At 41.5% G+C, this 17,645-nt stretch overlaps 1 long non-coding RNA gene across 5 annotated transcripts in view; it reads right to left on the bottom strand.

Moving 5' to 3' along the window:
• LOC147129220 (uncharacterized) overlaps nucleotides 1-17,645 on the bottom strand; it is an 87,899-nt gene that overhangs the window by 32,343 nt on the left and 37,911 nt on the right. For 4 of the 5 annotated variants that reach the window (XR_015082667.1, XR_015082668.1, XR_015082669.1 and 1 more), the window contains exon 4: nucleotides 12,258-12,347. This is a non-coding gene — a long non-coding RNA (uncharacterized LOC147129220). Of the gene's footprint in view, nucleotides 1-470; nucleotides 1,015-12,257; nucleotides 12,348-17,645 lie in introns of those variants that run through there. The other variant, XR_015082670.1, reaches the window with a different exon arrangement.

Here is a 17,645-nt window from a genome sequence, read left to right as displayed (position 1 = left end):
ATCAAAGATGGGGAACACTATCAATTGGACAATTTTTAGAAGATCTTCGAACTATGTGGCTGGATGATATGGCTTCAAGATAAAATCTCTGATTCTTTTCCACTAAAATCCAATTTCTGATTTTAATCCCCAATCCCCCAAATTTCCATTATTGATAGTTATTTTTTAAAATTTATTTCTAAGCAATGCGTAAAGCAAAACTTTGCAAACATCAAGAAATCGAAACTGTACAATTAGGCCAATTTTCCAACTGATTAAAATTTTCGCCTTCCTGTTATATTTTAAATCCTATTTTTGAGTAACACGCTGAGCAAAGATCAGCTCAGAACTGTACTAATTGTACGATTTTCAAACAGTCATCTTCCAAATGTTCAGGTTATTTTTGTATTTCTAATTATATTTATATATGACCATGATGGAAAGCTCATGTAGGATGGCTCAAAGTGTTCGAATGGTACCAATTTTTACCCGATTTCAGGAATTTTGTCGAATACTCAATTTGCATTCTACAGTATAACCAAAAGGTGCGCCATCATCTATCACTGTTTGGTGGAGGGGTCCACTGTGACGGAAAATTAGTTCAGCCGGTGCATGTTTTTTTTTTGGAGGGGGTGTGGTCAGCAGACTCAATTAAGGCTCATGAAATGCAAATAGCACACGATATGAGAGGTTTGGGGGTCTCGCCACCATCTGCTTGCCATCGCCGCCGCTGGAAGCGCCTCCGGGCTCGGCTCGTTTGTGTAATGCGGGCTCATTTCTCCTTTAGCACATTAGCATTAGCGCACTGATAATTTGGAACGACTACACATGGCACCGAGGGTCAAAATTCCCTCCTTAACGACATAAACAAATTCACGTGGCGCACAGAGCTGACACTTCCAATGCCATCCATGCTGGCGGCCCTTCCAAGGTCAAGACCCCCGCCATCAAGGTCATCGGGGCTGCACGTTCAGCCATCCATCAACGCGAGTGCATCAAATAACTTTTGACAGCTGTCGAGCTCAAGACGTCAGTCTGAAAAATTGACATCATTATACGATTAGATGATGGTGAAGCAGCATGCAGCTCGTCACTTGAGGTCATTTTTGCATTCCTGTTCCAAGTACATGGGGGCCCTTTATTTTTCCAGTGACTTCATAAGTTAGTCAAGTCGGTTCAGTTACTTTGTCAGATAGTTTGTCCGTTTGTCAATTATTTGTCAGTTAGTTCTTTCGCGCCTCTGCATGATTTGCCCTCTCTCGCAAAGAATCAACTTGCAAGCTGTTGGCTTCAAAGCACACAAGCATGCTTACTTAACTGCTTTAATGAGCGTTTACTGTTTTAATTAAAAGAAAGGAAGAAAGTGGATTGTTTGTCATCTTGATGGCAGTCCTTCATGAGAGACATTAGCCACTTAGCTCAACGCGTTAAAAACACTGTTGCACTCGCTGCAGTAAATCACATGCACACACTGAAAGGCCATATGGTCAACATATTCCTATACGGTTCAGGGACTTTTATGGCTGGTGTTTAAAGAAAGGGAGGTGGGGGGCCGGGGCAGGAGGGGTTCCTGAGGCAACCTAATATAGTCGGCCCCCAGTCCATTAGCGAGACCTTATTTCTATTAGCTGTGTCAGAGTGGACGCCCTTGGAAACCTCTGTTACATTTGGGAAACACGTGAAGGCAACACAAAGGTGCTGCTGCAGCATCAAACATAAATCATTTTTTTTTTTCAATGTAGTGCCATCTGCTGGATCTTGTGGAAAAATTCACACAGACAGTGCATGTTATTGCGCCACAAAGCTCAGACTATAAAAACCAGGATACCAACAGGACGTTTGGAGGAGGAAATGCGCTGCTGTTTTCCCGCTCGTGGCAGCTGGTACTAAGTCAAAGGCCTGGACTGACCCCAAGCTGCCACTTTGCGCTCTCGCTGATCCAGAACAGAACGCGTGGCGACACATCGTACCCTGACCCCCCTCCCGCCGGGCTAATGTGTCAACTCCCTCCGCAACGAGCTGCCACAACATTAGTGCAATGCTGAAAGGAAGTCCATCTTATTGGACTCCTTGGCGAGGTGTTTTTACTTCTTTTTTTTTTTTTTGTAATTTTTTTTTTTAACGACGCGTTGTAAGTAACCCCGAGTCGAGATGGTGTAACCCCGCATCTGGACGCCACCTGGAGTGGTGGAAAAGTGGACGTGACAAGTGCTAAAACATCTGGAAACTTCCTCCTCTTGAGCTATGATTTTACAAGTGTTACTTTTACATTCCAACGCTTACGGTTCAAGTAAATCGTCTGCGACACAAAGACAATGTTAACAATTGAAGTGCTCACGCTTTCATGCTATCTTTTAATCACTTGGTCCAACCGATCATAAAAAAACATAAAAATAAAAAATAAAATGTGGCACCTAAGCAAACACAAATTTCTAACTGAAATATATTCAATGTCGCTTTTGTCACTTGTTGATTGGCTGAATTTGGCCCCCCAAGCAAATACTTACCATTTTAATTTTTCGACCAATGACTAAATACTAAATTACAGACACCGCCCCCCCCCCCCCCCACACAAGGAATGCCCCAAAAATAAATCAGATTTGAAACAAGCTGAATTTGCACAGCTTGCATTCTAATAAATAAAACTGCATCGTCCCAAAACAGGCGGAGCTAATCAAGGTTCAGCAAGATAAAATGTCAGAGAGACTTGAACAAGTTCCGCTCAATAACAGATTAACATCGTTAGCCTGGGGTGCAATCAACATGGACGCAGCCGGACGTCGTATCTGCACCTCATTTGCAAATAAGCGTGGCTCCATTGTTCCATCTTCTTCTAATTTAAAAAATCATTAGAACCCTGAAGCGAGACAAAAGACGCCATAGGACGGTCAATAAAAGCGTAATTGGTCAATGTCGGACAGGCAAATGGAGATCGCGGTGTTGCCAAAGCATACCAACCGGGGACGCTAACGGTGTGTTTAATTTTGTTAATTCTAGTGTCTGCAATGACAAATATGCTTGACCATTAAGCCACCAGCGGGGACTGACATCACCCAGGCTGACCAGGCACTAGAAATAGTACCTCGTAGTACCATCCGACAAACGTCAGACGTCAATAAAGTTCATGCCAACTAGCTTTTAATGAAGTCTCCTTTCATTAACAAAACCGTGATGAGAATTGATCCATTGACTACCAACCGTTTGACCTCTGAACCGCCAGTGACTCTGGTTAAACTATAAGCCAGGGAAGCACCATGTACATCTGCCAGGCAGCAGGCATAGGAGGGGACATTGTGGAATATTGGGAATTGAGGTAATAAGATGAAGATAAGAAGCTGAAATTCCAGTAGTAGGAACAGGATGGTCTATCCCAAAAGCATCACAAAAGTCCCGTCTCAGTTTTCCTGGATGGTCAAACAATGATGTTTCTCTTTCCGTAATCCTGGTCTATGCAAAACCATCCCAAAGGTCCGGTCTCAACGTTCCTGGAAGGACATGCAATGTCATTGCAATGTTGATCTAACCAAAATGGTCCTGTCTCAATTTTCCTGGTTGATGCTGGAAGGACGTTTCTCATTCTGAGAAAATCCACTGCTAGTTGACGCGCCTAACTAGATAGTTTCCCAACAGGAACCATCAATGCTTGCACAAAAAAATCTCTACTGACTTGTACCAAAATGTAAACTCTAGTTGACGCTTCGAACTGGAAACTTTTCAGACAACGACAACTTTTCCCATTAAACTGTTGGAAGACAATTAATTGCCCGTACAGGTAGTTAACATTAGTAACTAGACTATTTTCCAGAAGTAATGGTCGATGTTTAGGCACAGAAAATTGCCGAACGTTGCTCTTTTGTCATTTTCTTCAACTTTCTGGGATTGTTCTGTTTTCATAATCCCGATCTACTCTAAACTATTCCAAGAAGTCCCATCCAAGCCTTCCAGAATTATTATATTTTTTTAATTCTCTAGTATGTGAAATCATTCCAAGGCTCTTGTCCCAGCCTGAATGCTGTTGCACCCTCTCGGACAAATTAGAGATGAGCCCGAGAGTCATTTTGGAAGATCTCTGGGGCGCACTATGGTCCCAGATGATGCTGCCGCTCTTCTCTTTATATGCTAATGGAGCTACCAAGATGTGCTGACATGTAACAGCTTGGCCCAAGTCGGCGGGGGAGTGCTTTAGGTTGCCGTGACGCCGCCCAGCGGGGGCTCCCGGGCATCCCCGGGGCTGAGTTGTGGGGGCGGCAGGTGGAGCAGCACAGCAGCAGTTGCTGCCCTGTTCCGTCATCATCTGGTAGAAGATAGCAGCTGGGCTTCACTTCCAATAATCATGACCCCCACAACACGACACAATGGGAAGGTCTCCAAACCCGGTTTGGACCGCAAAACCGGCCCACTTCAAAGAAAATCACAACTGTGTGGCCACAATCCAGACAAATTTGTCTGATGTGTGCACAAAAACTGAAATAAGATGTTCACGCTTGCTTTTCTGTACGGTGGGAAATAGTGTGAAAAGCACTGGAAACATTCATAACCGGACACTTTTCCAATAATGAATGATAAACCTTTGTGTAAGAAATTCAGACCAAATCATATTAAATGTAAGCAGCTTTCGGTACACATTTTCTAACAAAGATTTTGTGAGAAATTAAACAAAAACTATATAAAAAAACTTTTGACATGGACATGTAGCATTGATGTACAGAAAAATTAAGACAAATTGATGTTCGTAACGTGGCGATTTCCCAGGAGTAACGGTTGACATTCCCAGAAAAAAAATGTGTGCAAAATTGTATAAAAACATAAGTAGCATCTGTAGTTTCATAATATAAAAAAATGCAAGAAAATATACAAATCTTAAATTACTGTTTGATCTGGATAATCCCCCTTTTAAAGAGTTTGTTGCGAAATGGGGGCACTATTTCACATTCACAACTGGACAGCTTTCCAACAGTGATGGTCAAGACAACACAGAAATTTTTTTTAAATAAAATCGCACAAACTCCAAGTTAGGTTTAATGTTCACAACTGGATTGTTTTCTGCCTCTGTCAATGCTAAAAAAAGATTTATATTTATTTATGTATTTGTTTTACAAGATCGTACAATTCCGGAAGTAACAGTGAATGTAGATCTTACTAAAACGTCAGCACTACTTGAAATTGAGAACCGATTACTTTCAAACGATGATACGCAACTTAAAAAATAAAAAGTACAAAGATGTACAAAACACAAACGCGCTATTTGACATTTATAACTTTCGAACTCTAAGTTTTCCAACAATGACCGGAAACTTTCACAGACAAAAACAGGCATGAAATTTACTCAAAAATCAAAGCAATATTCAATGTTCCAAACTGGATTTACTAGTGCTAATGGGCAATTTTTTACACCAAAAATTGTACAAAATCTTTCAAAACCGTAAGTGTGATTTGTTGCTCCTAACGAGACAGTTTTCCAACAATGACTGGCAACTTCGGCACACAAAATCTGAATGAAATTATTTATTTGATGTTTATAGATGGGCTACCTCAAGAACTAACGCTCTTGGTTTCACTTAACATTTAAAGACGAAAACAGATGTGCTCTTTCAAGCTTGGAACTGCCTGCCCGCTGCACTTAAGACCAAGTCAAATGCAAATTGGACTTTATTTCTCCCGTCAAGCTCTTTAAATCACTCGGGACATTTGGATGCTAATGCTAGTGTAAGAAGAAGGGAAAAAAGGAGAAGGAGGTGTTGGTCTACAAAGGCCACAAGTGCCTTAATCCCCAGCAATCGCCTCCAAATGAAGCAACTTTCCAGCAGGAACAGTTTTCCTTTCAAAGTGCCATCATGCTGTCATTAATGAGGTGCTGTAAAAACACATTGTCTGTGCTGCGGAAGGGGGGTGGTGGGGGCGGCAAACTCCCATTGACAGGAAACTTTCACTGTAAAGTGGAAAGCTGCAGCCACAATTAGAGCGTGTAACGCCGCCAGAATGGGAACCACAGAGCTGTTTGCGTATTAAAAGCGACCTGCTGGTGACACTGGAAGCTTCGAAACAATCGCATTGTCTCCAAAAGTGGCTCGAGTGCCAATGAAAGTGGATGACCAGGGCATAGTCATCACATAGGATGCTGCTGGCTCTTCTTGTTGATTTCCATATCAACTGCAACATCGTATTCTGCTCATACAGGTATATTATTTTATTTGTGTAAATTCAGTCTTAGCTTCTTATACACAGCCAATTTATTGATGTAGTCGTTTCGCTACAATGACTATTCTTGCTACTCTTCAAATTCAAATCACATTCTATTTATATGTTTATTTGTGGAGCGATGTCATTAACTGCTTCTGTGTTGACTGTTTACTGAGATATGGTTGTTTTGGCAACATATAATGCTGCTGACTATTCCTGCCGCTTTGCATATATTCTGCAGTATTTTGTTCATGTTATTTCAATTTTAACTGCATACCACGCACGCACACATATACATATATATACACATATGTATATACACATATACATATATACACATATATATATATACATATATATACACATATATATATATACACATATATACACATATATATATATACACATATATACACATATATATATATACACATATATATATATACATATATATACACATATATATATATACATATATATACACATATATACACATATATATACACATATATACACATATATACACATATATACACATATATACACATATATACATATATATATACACATATATACACATATATATACATACACATATACACATATATACACATATATATACATACACATATATATACATACACATATATATATATACACATATATATACATACACATATATATATACACATATATATATACACATATATATATACACATATATATATACACATATATATATATATACACATATATATATACACATATATATATATACACACATATATATATATATACACATATATATATTATATATATACATATATATACACATATATACATATACATATATACACATACACATATACATACATATATATACATATATACATACATATATATATATATATATATATATATATATACATACATAAAATAGCTTTAGGGCTGTGTTAATCTTTACTCCAAAAAAAAAAAAAAAAAAAAAGCACACAAACTCAGCACGGCCATAAAATGGCAGGGACAATTTGCACTTATTAGAAATTAAATGGCAGGATTGTAGACGCCGTGTCAGCAGGAGAGGGGGGACTTGAGTCGTAAAAATGCAACAAGGGCACACAAAGCTGTGTTTTTTTGGGATAGTTTGCTTTATTCTGTCCTACCTTAGGGCGAAAGCTGTGATGAATATTTGACACATTTAGAGCCCAATTACAACTAGCTAAATGAACTAATGGAGCATGAGGCGAATCTGCAATGCAAACAACACTTTTTTTGGTATTCCTCATTAGAATGAAGACAGTATCATTTTGCTATATTGAGTGGTTAACTTGACCAGGGCACTCTTGTAAAAGAGGTTTTTAATTTCAAGAGGTTTTTTTTCCTGGATAAATTAAAGGTTGAATAAATTATTATTTTAATAACAATAATTTATAAATTTGTGACAGTTTTGGAATGGACATTGTCTAAGTTTGCGAAAAACTACACTTGCATGAGTATGCAAAAGCTGCACTTAGTTTATTAGTCAATTATTTATACAGGTAGCATGAGCATGCAAAATTAAGCTTACATAGTTGCCTGTCTTCCATCACGCTGCTGATGGCTGTCAGGCTGCTGGCGAGGTTTTGCTAAATGCCCTCGGTTCCATTTATATAAATCCAAGCTATTTTTGTCATTATTTGGCATGATTACCTATTTGCAGCTATTTGTGTATTTTTGTGCTCCTTCTGTAACGCCTTAAGGTGCTGACCAAACGTTACTTCTAAGGCACCACGTTAGAGGAGGATAGCCAATTGGCTTGACAGTGAATTGCAGTGTGATGGAAGATTCCAACTGAGGTCAGACAGGCAGCAGTTTGGTTTATACTTTGGGTTTGAACTATCAATATGGGCAGTCCTTAACTCCCACGAATAGTGACGGTTCACTGTATTATTTTTAATGGTGGCCTGACTTTTTGGGCGTTTTTGTTGGCATACAGGTTAAAGATTGATGCCCGGATGCACACTCACTCCCCTCTCCCCTTTTAGTCCCGCCCAACCTAAGGCGTCCTTTGAACAGACCTGAATCCTTAGCACAGCCCATTGCACATGAAAAAACCCCACAACAAAACAAAAAAACAAGCCGATAGGTTCCTTTTGAGCTGTGAGAGGTAAAACCCTGAACTTTTTAAAGGCCCAGCTCATTGTCCCGCTACCACAATGGACGCTCTATCTGCTGCGCGACAATAGCAGCTCATTCATGCCGTCATTAACCCTTCTGTGGAAAGCAGAGAATGGGAGAGTTGCACCGTAACACCTCACCCCGCCCCAGAAGAGGGGCTGGCCTTTGGTGGTACAGCCCCTCCTTTGTCCCTTTGTGCGCCGAGTGATGGATCGTGTCGGGCGGAGGGCAAATGAGGACCGGAGAGAGGAGCGCGGGGCTTGACTTACAACTTCAGTTCAGCGAGCGTAGAAATGAAAGACCCAGGCGGGCCCATGTGATCAGCACGTTGCCTTGGGCGATAAATAAAGGACTGGAGACCAGGTGGAGACGTTCCCAAATGAGGCAACGCAACTTTAGCTTGAGCAGGAGGGAGGACACAATTGGCTTTGATAACACGACATAAAATCAATAGATGTCCTGGGTACTGATGCTCATTGGTTCAAACAAGTGGTTTTATATTGGCGCAGTGTCTAATTACAAGTTACGTCATTAATTGGTCAAGCAACCCACTATCTTGTATATGAAATGTTGCAGCGCTATAAATAAATAAATACATGGATACACACACACACACACTTGTATATTAATGTGTTTTTAAGTGCGCATAAAAGCAGGATAAATGTTGCCGTTCCACTCCACTAGACGAGCGCTGTTCATTGCGTAGCACCATGACTTGCCTTCAATTTTCACTGCGCACACAGTCATATATAATTTGTAATTAAATCACAATTCACCCATGTACTTCAATCTCCATGTTTTCCCTTGAACTCTGTTGGATTAATCAGTCCGCGTCTGAAATCCAAACCAAACGCCGCTTCTTAATTACAGCGGGTTAAATAACGTAATTAATCAGCATCGTCTTGTGAATAATAAATGATCTCTTCTTTCCAGCTGAGGTTGAGCGTTAAGGGGCGGCGCAGTGATAAAACCACACACTGTTCAGTCGGAATTTGCACAAAAAGACAAATCATGTTTGGAGATACATGCATTCCATTTTACAAGCCCAATTATTGTGCTCATAACTGAATTATAGCAGCAATTATAAAGTCGAGTGTGTAAAAGCTTTAACAAAATGGACGACTTCCTAAGCATCTTCAGACACGGGGCCCTTGAGACTTCTCCTGTCATAATAAATGTGTCCACACAATTTCCTATTGATCGGTGGAACTTATAAACCTGCAAAGCAGCCATAAACGGTAATAATTTCAAAAAGCTTACAGCGGGCGCAACTGAATTGAGTTTTTCCGTCAAAGCACACACTCAAAATTGAGCCAATTATTTTGTTCGACTGTATATTGCATAAACGCAGTGACGGTGCAAATGGAATAAAGAGAATGATTTGCAGCGCCAGCATTCCCGGGCTCTCGTGACTCGCATCCCGGTGTGTGTTCCCTCCTTTAATCAGCACAGACAGACGCTGAGTAATAATCACTGGCACTCAATGATAAGGTGTGTGTTTGTGTAAAGTGTTCATTTTGGCGGGAGTGGCAGACAGCAGGCTAAGCTTCTTCAAGCTTAATGAGGAGCCACACAACTTCACTCGATTCTCCTCCCGACAACGGCGGCTGTTTTTTTCGGACATACTTTTCCACTCTGCTCTCATCCGTCGGAATTAAACGCCTCCCTGGGTGTGCGTTTGTGTCGTTAAACTCGTCACAACACGTGGCAGCAGAAGTTGCTCCGAGTGAGGAAGGAAAGAAACGCACAAACAGACTACACCAACAACACACCAGGAAGTCAATAAAGATGAAGAGGCATCATTTTTCATGGAGAATCTTCCAAATAATTAAAGTTTAAAAGCATCCTCCGATTAGGTAGCAACAAAATGCTTGTTTGTTCGTCTGAGTCGTGAAATTTCTCTCAAAATTGTTTCTTTACTGCAAAGTGGCCTACTTCCTGTTCAATAATGTCATGGGGCTTTAAGTATTTTTTTGGTGAATTTTTCATGCCCACACATTTTTTGTTGATCTTTTTTTGGGCCCTCTTTAACTGGAATTTGTCCTAAATATCAAATATTTCAAAGCAAAATGGTTGACTTCCTCTACACTAACTCACACACTCATGAGGAAAAGCATTATAAAAAAATGGATGGACAAAACAACTGAAACTGTAGGTGGACGCCCTGCTAACTGCTAACACGCTAACGGCGCATAATATTGGATCATTTCTCTAAAATCTAAAATTTCCCTTAAGAGCACAATGTGAAAAAAACTGAGTTTGTCACCGCTGAACATAACATGCATTTATTTTGAATTCTGTGTGACATGCAAGAAAAAGATCTTAAATGATGAGATGAGTGTGTAGAAAATAATTTCAAAATGACGGTCATTGTGCCATTACAATAAATAAAAAACGCGCCATCCGCCCGGGTGCTCGGTTGTTATCTTTTGTCGTTTCGTTCACTTGCGTTTGAAGGGATTTGACTGGCCCGGATTGCTAATCCCAATTTTGAACATGAATCAGCGTTCCGGGCTAATTCCCTGCCTCTTTCTCATGATAATGGGCCAAGTCGGAGACGCAGCCGTCGCCATGAAAAATGCCAGCCTGGCTTATCTCGCCGCCACAGCTTGCCGGACGCCGTCAAGAGAAGACAACCGTATCCCCGTTTTGAAATGAGGCGCGTTTGCTAATGCTGGTTGGTGCTATCCGTGTGATGTAGTGCGTGGACGACCGGGTCTTTTGTATGTTGGGGTGTGTATGCAGAATGCACTGACTCATCAGGCTTGCATTTCTTCATACACGGTATAAAATACTATTTCATATATGTGTGTCCAGAGTGTTGTCCGCCACTTGACCAGGATAAGATGAAAATTATATAAAAATGGATGGATGGATGGATGGACTTTTCCTCCTCTGAGTCACTGGTAATGTAGTTGGATGGTCTCCAAATGTGGTTACCTGGTGATCAGCTCAGGGTATTGTGCTTCACATAGCTGACCCTACAGTTGACTGGCCATTAGTCCATGGCGTATTCTGCTTTTAACCTCAGTTCCACCACAATGGGCTCTAAGAATAGGATGAACAGTGTATAAAAATGGACGGATAGACTTTTACTTCTGAGGGGTGCAGCGGTTCACATAGCTGACCCTGCAGTTGACTTGCTACCAGTAAAGCATGTACTGTAGTCAGTCTTTAGTCCCAAATCCACTGCGAAAGGTCTGTTCCTCTTCCTAGTCATTGCAAGTGCAGTGGTTCAAATAGTATTAATTTGAATGCCTCAAAAAGGCAATCTCGGCAGTCCCAGCCACGCAGCCAAAGGCCGTTATCAACCGGGCTGCGCTGGAGATAAGCCTGGCGGTGTCCGATGTCTCGCCGTCCCCCGCATGACGCGCAATCGCGCACCTCCTCAAATTAAACCCACAAGTTCCTTGAGAAGTCTTTGCAAGGCCTTGTGCAGTCACAGGCGGGATAACGAGCAGGGACGGTGATTACGATGGCCTCAGCAGGGGTGTTAGTGGGGTAAGGTTAGCGTGCCAGCGGCGTTCCGGAACCATGAGCTCACAATGTGTTTAAACGTGGATACGGTAACCCGTGTTTGTGACAGTGCCCTTCGGACTTGGACGGGGTATAGCGTGTCTGAAATTTTCCAAAGTGACATCATACACACGAGGTGGCAACTGTATATGGAAATAAATGCGGTTGGTAGAAAGCGTCCAAATCGGGATCATTGTGTGTAAATTTCCGATACTGAATGTCGGGGTTGAAATCGACTTGTGAATTTCACACACTGGCTATACAAACCAGATTTGTTTTTCTGGCTTTTTACATAACATCTAATCGCCAAAGGGTGAGCTGCAATGTATATGTTGGCGTTGACAAATGTTCAGTATAAAAAACAAACAAACAAACAACCAGACAAACTAAATAAGAATAAAGCATATAAAAAGATGCCAACTTACCGGAAAAATCTTAAAATTTCTTTTCAGGTTTCGATCGTCCAATACCAGCATGTCTTCTTTTTGAGCCGTTTCTCCCACCAAACGATCAACCTGTTTAGAATACAATACAGAAGAATCCTTTAATAGTCTGGCTATGTATGTATGTTTAAATGGCTCATTAAAGACTCTAAATCAATGGTCTCAAACTTGCGGCCTGGGGGCCATTTGAGGCCTGCATAATGATATTTTGCGGCCCCCTATTTGTCATCAATGTTAGTGCGGCCCCCATGTTTTTTGGCATGTCATTGTCCTGCATGTAAATCACCTTTGGGCTACCATAGCTCAAGCTAATGACAGCCAGTCATGTCTTTTTCAAGATGAAGAAATGTTGGCAATTAGAACAGTCATTTTCAAGAAAAAGATGTGTTTTGTTGAGGACATGGGGCAAGCACCGACGAGATGAGAGAGAGCTTGACCACGTTCTGAAGAACCATTAATTGTTCTGAACCGTTATTAATAAAGATTGAGAAGATTGATTTAGTTGTACCTTTTTTGAATACTTGTACCCATTTTGCGGAATACTTGATGCACACCCAGACTATCTACATCAGCCCTACATAAATTGAGTTGGAGAGTTGGAGACCCCTGCTCTAAATTGTCAACAGGTGTGAATGTGAGTGTGAATGATTGTGTTTCTATATGTGCCCTGCAATCGGCTGATGACCAGTCCAGGGTGTACTCCGTCTCTTCCCCAAATTCAACTGAATTAGGCTCCAGCTCACCTGTGCCACTAATAATGGTAAGCATTTGCATAAAATAGATGAATGGATGAAATGGTCTGTTTGACTGGAACCCCTTTAAAACAATACATTCATTACAAATGCTAACAAGTATCATCAATTTACCAGAAGTAAGACATTCTTACAAGGAAACATGTTCTAATTATTCTCTCAAGTCTTATTTTACTGTGTTAATATACTATTCATAAGTTCTATAAGATCACCAATTTCTCTGAATTTTCTTAGAGTATCTGTAATTTTGCAGAGCACAACTATGAAAACAGAAGACAATTATGGGAATCGCAAGTGAATATTTATAGTCTTAATATTTAAATGATTATATGCACTATTGTACAGTTTTCAAGACTATTTTAATATTGTAGCCACTTTTCATTACTAACATGCAATAGTCACAGTCACCACTAGGGGTTGCATACACCACATGATTCCCATCTGTGCTGCCGTCATGAAGCCGCACACACAACCCTCTACACACACCTGATACAAGCACACTATGAGAGTTTTCTGCAACTACTAGTAAATTTGATACCTAAATAATTTGTAAAAATGCATGCACGTTATTAATAATCCTCAAGGGAGCTCCTACAGTTTAATGAGAAACAGATGACAATCATAATGAAGGAAAATAATACACAAGACCAAATGGCAGGACGCCTGGTGAAAAAAAAACAAATACATGAATGCATGAACGAATGCATAAACAACTTGCTCTGCTCGAAATACTGCTGTGAAATGATCCCTACCCTGTCAATATCAAATTTGACTTGAAAGCATAAACGCTAACCCTGCCTGCCTTTAAACCTTAATTTGGACCCCTAAAGCTGATTTTAAAACTATTAATGTGAAACCGTAACTCTGGCTTCAAATCCTAACTTGAATATGTAATCATAACCTGAATTGTGAAGTCTCGAAAGTCTAATGTGAAAGCCCAACACTGTCTCGTTATGTTAGAGATGTTCTTATTGGGGTAACCAAAGGCTAAAATAGTTTTATATTTGAGTGTTTTCCAGTAAAGGATTTTGACAAATGGAAAAAAAAGAGACTGTGTCGGTGTTATTACATGCGCGCGAGTCGCCATCAAAGCGGATTAGCGGAATGGGATTGCAATGCTGTCTTTGATCAAGCAGATTACTGTAAATCTTCCTGAATGAGAAGTTAGCCAGCGACAGGGCAGAAGAGAGCGGGGGGGCTTGACATTCGTGCGGGTTCCCGATCTTAGCCGGATTCTTCCTGGCTCGCCTCTCGCTTCCAGGCGATTGGTCGCTTTGAGCTCGCCAGGAAGACGAAACAGATGACAGAAGATAACTTTCATTAAGGATGCTTTTGTTTCCTTTGTGGATGTAAATGAACAAGAGGCGGCATAACGGCCGAATGCTACTTTGATTTCTTGCTAGTTCTTGACCGAAAACGATGCAGTGAAAAAACAAAAAACAGACAACAATATTGTGATGCATCATCATCTCCTACGACACATTATCATGACTTCAAACATTGGGATTATCACGTCTATCCTTTTGATGTTGTGAATCTGTGTTCTTCCAGTTACAGAGAGACCCTAATTTAAAGCCCCAATTCTTTCTGAGAACCCCAATTTGAAACGTAAACCTTGACTTGCAACCCTCATTTGAAATGCTGACCCAGACATCAAACCCTTATTAGAAACCCTAATCCTAGTATGAAACCCAGGCTTGGACTCCCAATTTGAAACCTTAACGTTGCTTTGGAAGCATGATTTGGAACCTTAATTTAGAACCCAAACTGTGTCTTGAAACTCTAATTTTACGGTTTAACCCCAACCGTAGTTTAGAACCCAACCCCTGGCTTGAAACACTAACCCTGATTTACAGATTCTAACCCTTTCTTGAAAGAGTACTGAACTCTTGCTTGGAATTGCTAATTTGAAACCCTAACCATTGGATGAGTCCGTAACCCTGGCGCGAAATCCTAAAAATGTGTGAAGCTTGGAGATCAGATACTAAGAAGTCGTTTGAATTTAAGTACAAACTGTTAACTGCAGAACGGTACCAAAGAAGGATGGACTGAATTTGCCTGTTTTTAATAAAACGCACAAGAATGTTGGTCCTATGAGAGTGAGAGATAAAAAAAGAGGACAGAGCCATACAGGAGCTGGCAGCCTCTTAATCCGACTGTGGAATAACAGCCAGGTCCTCATAAGGACTCCTTTCACATGAATCTGTGGGGTTTTGCTACTTTCTGGTGCCTGGGGTGCAGGGACAAACCGCCCACCTTCCCCCCCAGCGCTCCTTCCCTAGTCATCCTCCTGCAACCCTTTGTGGGCCTTTTCCACTCGGATTTCATGTTTGCCCATCTCACGGCTCGGAGACGAGGCAGGCAGAAACGCTTCACAAAAGACTCGGTGAGACGTCGACCCCCATTCTCCACCTCATCCCTGCGCTGCGTAGACGTATAAACTTGTATCGGTAGAGGCATGCATGCCAATTGTTTCCACCAGAGGAATTAAAAGCTTTGGTCAGTTTGCCACAAAGACGTTTCTGTTTCATTTTGGGTTTTGGTGTTTGGGGGGTCGACAATTCATGAGGTGACCTCACCATACATATGTTCCGCGATGATAAACCTAGCAGACGACCAGAAAAACAGACATGGGGTGAGGGGGCTCTCCTCAGCTGTTTCTCCTAGGCAGAGGGTCTTGGGGTGTTCCCTTGGGGAGCCCCTGGAGCTGCAAGTGTTAGTGTTGCCGCCGGGGTTTATATGGACTCCCTGCTGAGAGCATCTCCTCACAAGAGACAATGCCAGGCATTTATGCTCCGGCTGACCGTGCCGACCCCCTCAACTCATTCCCCCTTAAATCTTGCCGAGCCTGGACTGGCGGCTTCTTTTCAGGGAGCCCTTTCACGAGGCCCCCTTTGGCGAGCCGCCTGGGCGAAACGTCACTGGGGAGAAAGGAGGTTGCAGATCTAAGCATATTTAGGAGCCTTTGTGAAATATATTTTCATTTATTTTGAAAAATCGTTTGTAGGATCAGCAAGAATCATAGACATTTGATGGTGCTTATCTTAATTCCATCTTGTTCCGCCCAAGTTTGGGCGAAGAGGTGTAGGATCGGTTGCAGTGTTAAGGTGCAGTTCCGCAATGATGGACACTGGGCTACAAACATGTCTTTGTGCATGCCAAGGAGATGAGAGACCCCCACTCCACCTCCAATGAAGAAGAGGCGTCCTTTCATTCTTTTTTTGTGTGTTCTCTCAGCATTCCAACGTATCCCTTTAGACCCGATTTTAAGAGGCCGTGTTAAATGTGCAGAAATGGTTGTCGCGTCAGTGATTGACGTCTCGGCAGTTTGTCTGTAGCGGCCACATTTCTCCCGCCGCCACCGCGACTGATTTATCGTGGTTTGCTTTTCTTAGTGTGACATCCCGTGAAATCATTCCGTTACAGTGCCGACATTTCACATGATGCAAACGTGTCAAAAAATGTCCAGATGTTTTTGAGTTTGGGAGATTAGTAGCTTTGGTGTGTTGGGTTTTGTTAGTTGGCAGGATTATGCAAAAAGAAAGAAATGAATTTTTGGACTGGACAGCTGGTTCAGATCCAAGACCCATTCAGGCATACGTATGCTTTGCCGTTTTATGACATTGCTCAGAAAATTCATAAATCTCAACGACTGACTCTGGCATAGGCAAGAGGTCAGTATCCTTGAAGGTGTTGGCTTAGGGATGTTCGCTCACGTAGGAGCTTCTTCAAGTTCGAAGTCTCCTCCTATCTTTGGTGCTGCAGATGTCCACCCTGCACACCACTTTAATAACCAAGTGTGGCAAAGGGTGCTAACCAGGGTTTGAATTCAACAAATGCAACGTACCTAACCCCCCATAAAGAGACTATTGTAAATGCCCCCCATGCCTTGGAGACAAGTAGCCAGAAAAAAAAGTTGATCATGAAAACCGTTTCAAACTCCTTTTGTGACATTAACAGAATCAAGCGGAAAACTTACACTTTTGATCACTGCCACTTCAGTCGACAACTTTGTTCCAAATCCAGAAAATTCAACATGTTCGCCAAACAACTGATTGCACCCAATCCCAATTGACAACTTCATTTAGAAGAATGGAAGTGGCCCAGCAAACAGACAAGATTGTCACCCAACCGTCAACAGTTTTGCTCCAAGCAAATGAAAATCAGAAAATTCGCAGCACATTCCATCAACTGTGTAAAACTCAAAGGTTCAGATTGCACCGGTGTCGACAATCTTAGCCGGAATGACGTAAATCAACCAGAAAACAGAATGATTATCATACAACAGTTCCCAAACACCATCAAAATCTTTGTTCCGAACAACTGAAACCAACAGGAAGTTGCCTGTTTGCTGAATAATGAAACGCACCGTCCCACGGACACCGGTGTCCAACTTCACTCTGATCACCGCAAATCGGGCAAAAAACCCCGACATTTTACGGACAACTTTGCTCTGCACAATTCAAAATGGACCAGAAACTCGATCAGTTCACCCAACAACCAATCGCACTCACTGCCCGGGACTTGTTGACAACTCTGCTCCTAAACAGACTGGAAAACTGTCATGTTCACCAACAACCAATACATAGTGACCCAAACACCCAAATTACAACTGGGA

This window comes from Filicampus tigris, chromosome 19 (assembly GCF_054856515.1).
Source record: "Filicampus tigris isolate MCC_2025a chromosome 19, RoL_Ftig_1.0, whole genome shotgun sequence".
In the NCBI taxonomy this organism is placed as follows: domain Eukaryota; kingdom Metazoa; phylum Chordata; class Actinopteri; order Syngnathiformes; family Syngnathidae; genus Filicampus; species Filicampus tigris.
Note: the sequence above shows the minus strand (reverse complement) of the source record. Positions and strands in the feature narration are given on the sequence as shown.